Raw genomic sequence first — 7500 nt, forward strand, 5'->3', positions numbered from 1 at the left:
CCCATCGCCCCTGCCCCCCTCCAAATCTGGCCTCCCCCGGCGGTTCTGGACCCCCCGAAACGCGTTTTTTTATTGTGGGTGGATGCCTTAATGTTCTGTGGGAGAGGGCGATTCCCCATTAAGCATTTATTTTTTAGAAATAAGAGAGCGCTGGTAAAAGACGGCGGGTCGCCGCCCACATGGTGGTTGCCGCTATGCACGATACCCCATGTAGTATATATGGGGCCCCGCTTATTCCGCCACCCTCCCCCATAACGGCTTAAGCACAAGACCCCTTTGTTTCCCATAGGTCTACCGACACATTTCTGGCACGACAGTAAAATATGGCAAGTGTCTCAAAACTGCCTGTACAGCTTATTTTTGGGACACGGCCATGCTTTCAACTAACGCTATTATTAGAACAGTTTCTGTACTATATTGGTATGAGAAGCTCCAAGTAGCAGCTGGGCCAACACACGCATTGTGCTGTTGGTTCCTGCCGCATACTGCGGGAATCTGGAAGGTGGGGTCGGATGACCTCCACTCTTTTTATTTTTTTTATTTTTTTTATTTTTTTTCATTTATTTTTTTTTTGATCTTTATTTGCTACGCTGACACACACACGCAAACACGCACACGCACACGCACACTCACACTCACTCATATATATATATATATATATATTTATTTATTTATTTGTTTGTTTATTTATTTATTTATTTATTTATATGCAAATATAATTATACTATAGCTTATGGTTTTCTTGCATATCTGTATAAGCGCGTTGGGGTTCTCGATGGGCGCTTTCATGGCTTATACGTGCTCGTTTCTCCCGTTCATTTTTACGCAGTCGGACAATTTCATGTCGCTCTTACCATTGCAATTACTCATTTTCACTTTACACATCACTTTCTTACACATATAGGCGCTTTAAAGTCTGCTGCCCGCCGTTTTCAATGGCGGTCGGCATGCCCCTCTACATGTCTACTGAGCAGGCGAACGGGCCCCGGCATGGCAACACCAAATATCCCCTTTCAGGGTTTTGCCTCATTTTGCCGATGTTCTTAACCTGGTTATACCCGCAATATGCCAGCTGCACCCTCAGTTCGTGATGTTATATACTTTTCCAATTTTGGGGCCGGCCCCCGCCCAAACACCACCCGCCGCTAATAAACGGCGGCAGCAATAACAGCGAGCATGCCGCCGGCCAGCCACAGAGCCGAAAGAAGCCGGCCTGCGCGCCCCTATTCATGTTATTAGCCGCCATTAAGCATTATATTACACTCAGCTCAACCGTCCTTCTTCTTTGCGTTGTTGTTGTTGCCGTTGTGTTCTATATAAAGTTTATCGGCAGAGGCGCCCCTGGCTCCTCCCCATCACCCCCTGCCCACCCTCCAAAATCTGGCCGCCGCCGGCTGGTCCTGGCACGCCCCAGAAACGCGTTTCTTTTATTGTTGGTTGATTGCCTTAATGTTCTGTTGCAGATGGCGATTCACCATTAAGCATTTAATATTTTAGAAATAAGAGAGCGCTGGTAAAAGACGGCGGGTCGCCGCCCACATGGTGGTTGCCGCTATGCACGATACCCCATGTAGTATATATGCGGCCCCGCTTATTCCGCCACCCTCCCCCATAACGGCTTAAGCACAAGACCCCTTTGTTTCCCATAGGTCTACCGACACATTTCTGGCACGACAGTAAAATATGGCAAGTGTCTCAAAACTGCCTGTACAGCTTATTTTTGGGACACAGCCATGCTTTCAACTAACGCTATTATTAGAACAGTTTCTGTACTATATTGGTATGAGAAGCTCCCAGTAGCAGCTGGGCCAACACACGCATTGTGCTGTTGGTTCCTGCCGCATACTGCGGGAATCTGGAAGGTGGGGTCGGATGACCTCCACTCTTTTTATTTTTTTTATTTTTTTTCATTTATTTTTTTTTTGATCTTTATTTGCTACGCTGACACACACACGCAAACACGCACACGCACACTCACACTCACTCATATATATATATTTATTTATTTATTTATTTGTTTGTTTGTTTGTTTGTTTATTTATATGCAAATATAATTATACTATAGCTTATGGTTTTCTTGCATATCTGTATAAGCGCGTTGGGGTTCTCGATGGGCGCTTTCATGGCTTATACGTGCTCGTTTCTCCCGTTCATTTTTACGCAGTCGGACAATTTCATGTCGCTCTTACCATTGCAATTACTCATTTTCACTTTACACATCACTTTCTTACACATATAGGCGCTTTAAAGTCTGCTGCCCGCCGTTTTCAATGGCGGTCGGCATGCCCCTCTACATGTCTACTGAGCAGGCGAACGGGCCCCGGCATGGCAACACCAAATATCCCCTTTCAGGGTTTTGCCTCATTTTGCCGATGTTCTTAACCTGGTTATACCCGCAATATGCCAGCTGCACCCTCAGTTCGTGATGTTATATACTTTTCCAATTTTGGGGCCGGCCCCCGCCCAAACACCACCCGCCGCTAATAAACGGCGGCAGCAATAACAGCGAGCATGCCGCCGGCCAGCCACAGAGCCGAAAGAAGCCGGCCTGCGCGCCCCTATTCATGTTATTAGCCGCCATTAAGCATTATATTACACTCAGCTCAACCGTCCTTCTTCTTTGCGTTGTTGTTGTTGCCGTTGTGTTCTATATAAAGTTTATCGGCAGAGGCGCCCCTGGCTCCTCCCCATCACCCCCTGCCCACCCTCCAAAATCTGGCCGCCGCCGGCTGGTCCTGGAACGCCCCAGAAACGCGTTTCTTTTATTGTTGGTTGATTGCCTTAATGTTCTGTTGCAGATGGCGATTCACCATTAAGCATTTAATATTTTAGAAATAAGAGAGCGCTGGTAAAAGACGGCGGGTCGCCGCCCACATGGTGGTTGCCGCTATGCACGATACCCCATGTAGTATATATGCGGCCCCGCTTATTCCGCCACCCTCCCCCATAACGGCTTAAGCACAAGACCCCTTTGTTTCCCATAGGTCTACCGACACATTTCTGGCACGACAGTAAAATATGGCAAGTGTCTCAAAACTGCCTGTACAGCTTATTTTTGGGACACAGCCATGCTTTCAACTAACGCTATTATTAGAACAGTTTCTGTACTATATTGGTATGAGAAGCTCCCAGTAGCAGCTGGGCCAACACACGCATTGTGCTGTTGGTTCCTGCCGCATACTGCGGGAATCTGGAAGGTGGGGTCGGATGACCTCCACTCTTTTTATTTTTTTTATTTTTTTTCATTTATTTTTTTTTTGATCTTTATTTGCTACGCTGACACACACACGCAAACACGCACACGCACACTCACACTCACACTCACTCATATATATATATATATATATATATTATTTATTTATTTATTTATTTGTTTGTTTGTTTGTTTGTTTATTTATATGCAAATATAATTATACTATAGCTTATGGTTTTCTTGCATATCTGTATAAGCGCGTTGGGGTTCTCGATGGGCGCTTTCATGGCTTATACGTGCTCGTTTCTCCCGTTCATTTTTACGCAGTCGGACAATTTCATGTCGCTCTTACCATTGCAATTACTCATTTTCACTTTACACATCACTTTCTTACACATATAGGCGCTTTAAAGTCTGCTGCCCGCCGTTTTCAATGGCGGTCGGCATGCCCCTCTACATGTCTACTGAGCAGGCGAACGGGCCCCGGCATGGCAACACCAAATATCCCCTTTCAGGGTTTTGCCTCATTTTGCCGATGTTCTTAACCTGGTTATACCCGCAATATGCCAGCTGCACCCTCAGTTCGTGATGTTATATACTTTTCCAATTTTGGGGCCGGCCCCCGCCCAAACACCACCCGCCGCTAATAAACGGCGGCAGCAATAACAGCGAGCATACCGCCGGCCAGCCACAGAGCCGAAAGAAGCCGGCCTGCGCGCCCCTATTCATGTTATTAGCCGCCATTAAGCATTATATTACACTCAGCTCAACCGTCCTTCTTCTTTGCGTTGTTGTTGTTGCCGTTGTGTTCTATATAAAGTTTATCGGCAGAGGCGCCCCTGGCTCCTCCCCATCACCCCCTGCCCACCCTCCAAAATCTGGCCGCCGCCGGCTGGTCCTGGCACGCCCCAGAAACGCGTTTCTTTTATTGTTGGTTGATTGCCTTAATGTTCTGTTGCAGATGGCGATTCACCATTAAGCATTTAATATTTTAGAAATAAGAGAGCGCTGGTAAAAGACGGCGGGTCGCCGCCCACATGGTGGTTGCCGCTATGCACGATACCCCATGTAGTATATATGCGGCCCCGCTTATTCCGCCACCCTCCCCCATAACGGCTTAGGCACAAGACCCCTTTGTTTCCCATAGGTCTACCGACACATTTCTGGCACGACAGTAAAATATGGCAAGTGTCTCAAAACTGCCTGTACAGCTTATTTTTGGGACACAGCCATGCTTTCAACTAACGCTATTATTAGAACAGTTTCTGTACTATATTGGTATGAGAAGCTCCCAGTAGCAGCTGGGCCAACACACGCATTGTGCTGTTGGTTCCTGCCGCATACTGCGGGAATCTGGAAGGTGGGGTCGGATGACCTCCACTCTTTTTATTTTTTTTATTTTTTTTCATTTATTTTTTTTTGATCTTTATTTGCTACGCTGACACACACACGCAAACACGCACACGCACACTCACACTCACTCATATATATATATATATATATATATATATTTATTTATTTATTTATTTGTTTATTTATTTGTTTATTTATTTATTTATATGCAAATATAATTATACTATAGCTTATGGTTTTCTTGCATATCTGTATAAGCGCGTTGGGGTTCTCGATGGGCGCTTTCATGGCTTATACGTGCTCGTTTCTCCCGTTCATTTTTACGCAGTCGGACAATTTCATGTCGCTCTTACCATTGCAATTACTCATTTTCACTTTACACATCACTTTCTTACACATATAGGCGCTTTAAAGTCTGCTGCCCGCCGTTTTCAATGGCGGTCGGCATGCCCCTCTACATGTCTACTGAGCAGGCGAACGGGCCCCGGCATGGCAACACCAAATATCCCCTTTCAGGGTTTTGCCTCATTTTGCCGATGTTCTTAACCTGGTTATACCCGCAATATGCCAGCTGCACCCTCAGTTCGTGATGTTATATACTTTTCCAATTTTGGGGCCGGCCCCCGCCCAAACACCACCCGCCGCTAATAAACGGCGGCAGCAATAACAGCGAGCATACCGCCGGCCAGCCACAGAGCCGAAAGAAGCCGGCCTGCGCGCCCCTATTCATGTTATTAGCCGCCATTAAGCATTATATTACACTCAGCTCAACCGTCCTTCTTCTTTGCGTTGTTGTTGTTGCCGTTGTGTTCTATATAAAGTTTATCGGCAGAGGCGCCCCTGGCTCCTCCCCATCACCCCCTGCCCACCCTCCAAAATCTGGCCGCCGCCGGCTGGTCCTGGCACGCCCCAGAAACGCGTTTCTTTTATTGTTGGTTGATTGCCTTAATGTTCTGTTGCAGATGGCGATTCACCATTAAGCATTTAATATTTTAGAAATAAGAGAGCGCTGGTAAAAGACGGCGGGTCGCCGCCCACATGGTGGTTGCCGCTATGCACGATACCCCATGTAGTATATATGCGGCCCCGCTTATTCCGCCACCCTCCCCCATAACGGCTTAAGCACAAGACCCCTTTGTTTCCCATAGGTCTACCGACACATTTCTGGCACGACAGTAAAATATGGCAAGTGTCTCAAAACTGCCTGTACAGCTTATTTTTGGGACACTGCCATGCTTTCAACTAACGCTATTATTAGAACAGTTTCTGTACTATATTGGTATGAGAAGCTCCCAGTAGCAGCTGGGCCAACACACGCATTGTGCTGTTGGTTCCTGCCGCATACTGCGGGAATCTGGAAGGTGGGGTCGGATGACCTCCACTCTTTTTATTTTTTTTATTTTTTTTCATTTATTTTTTTTTTGATCTTTATTTGCTACGCTGACACACACACGCAAACACGCACACGCACACTCACACTCACTCATATATATATATATATATATATATATATATATATATATTTATTTATTTATTTATTTATTTGTTTGTTTGTTTGTTTGTTTATTTATATGCAAATATAATTATACTATAGCTTATGGTTTTCTTGCATATCTGTATAAGCGCGTTGGGGTTCTCGATGGGCGCTTTCATGGCTTATACGTGCTCGTTTCTCCCGTTCATTTTTACGCAGTCGGACAATTTCATGTCGCTCTTACCATTGCAATTACTCATTTTCACTTTACACATCACTTTCTTACACATATAGGCGCTTTAAAGTCTGCTGCCAGCCGTTTTCAATGGCGGTCGGCATGCCCCTCTACATGTCTACTGAGCAGGCGAACGGGCCCCGGCATGGCAACACCAAATATCCCCTTTCAGGGTTTTGCCTCATTTTGCCGATGTTCTTAACCTGGTTATACCCGCAATATGCCAGCTGCACCCTCAGTTCGTGATGTTATATACTTTTCCAATTTTGGGGCCGGCCCCCGCCCAAACACCACCCGCCGCTAATAAACGGCGGCAGCAATAACAGCGAGCATACCGCCGGCCAGCCACAGAGCCGAAAGAAGCCGGCCTGCGCGCCCCTATTCATGTTATTAGCCGCCATTAAGCATTATATTACACTCAGCTCAACCGTCCTTCTTCTTTGCGTTGTTGTTGTTGCCGTTGTGTTCTATATAAAGTTTATCGGCAGAGGCGCCCCTGGCTCCTCCCCATCACCCCCTGCCCACCCTCCAAAATCTGGCCGCCGCCGGCTGGTCCTGGCACGCCCCAGAAACGCGTTTCTTTTATTGTTGGTTGATTGCCTTAATGTTCTGTTGCAGATGGCGATTCACCATTAAGCATTTAATATTTTAGAAATAAGAGAGCGCTGGTAAAAGACGGCGGGTCGCCGCCCACATGGTGGTTGCCGCTATGCACGATACCCCATGTAGTATATATGCGGCCCCGCTTATTCCGCCACCCTCCCCCATAACGGCTTAAGCACAAGACCCCTTTGTTTCCCATAGGTCTACCGACACATTTCTGGCACGACAGTAAAATATGGCAAGTGTCTCAAAACTGCCTGTACAGCTTATTTTTGGGACACAGCCATGCTTTCAACTAACGCTATTATTAGAACAGTTTCTGTACTATATTGGTATGAGAAGCTCCCAGGAGCAGCTGGGCCAACACACGCATTGTGCTGTTGGTTCCTGCCGCATACTGCGGGAATCTGGAAGGTGGGGTCGGATGACCTCCACTCTTTTTATTTTTTTTATTTTTTTTCATTTATTTTTTTTTTGATCTTTATTTGCTACGCTGACACACACACGCAAACACGCACACGCACACTCACACTCACTCATATATATATATTTATTTATTTATTTATTTATTTATTTGTTTGTTTGTTTGTTTGTTTATTTATATGCAAATATAATTATACTATAGCTTATGGTTTTCTTGCA

The sequence above is a fragment of the Trypanosoma brucei genome, chromosome 9 (genome assembly GCF_000210295.1).
Source record: "Trypanosoma brucei gambiense DAL972 chromosome 9, complete sequence".
Lineage (NCBI taxonomy): Eukaryota > Euglenozoa > Kinetoplastea > Trypanosomatida > Trypanosomatidae > Trypanosoma > Trypanosoma brucei.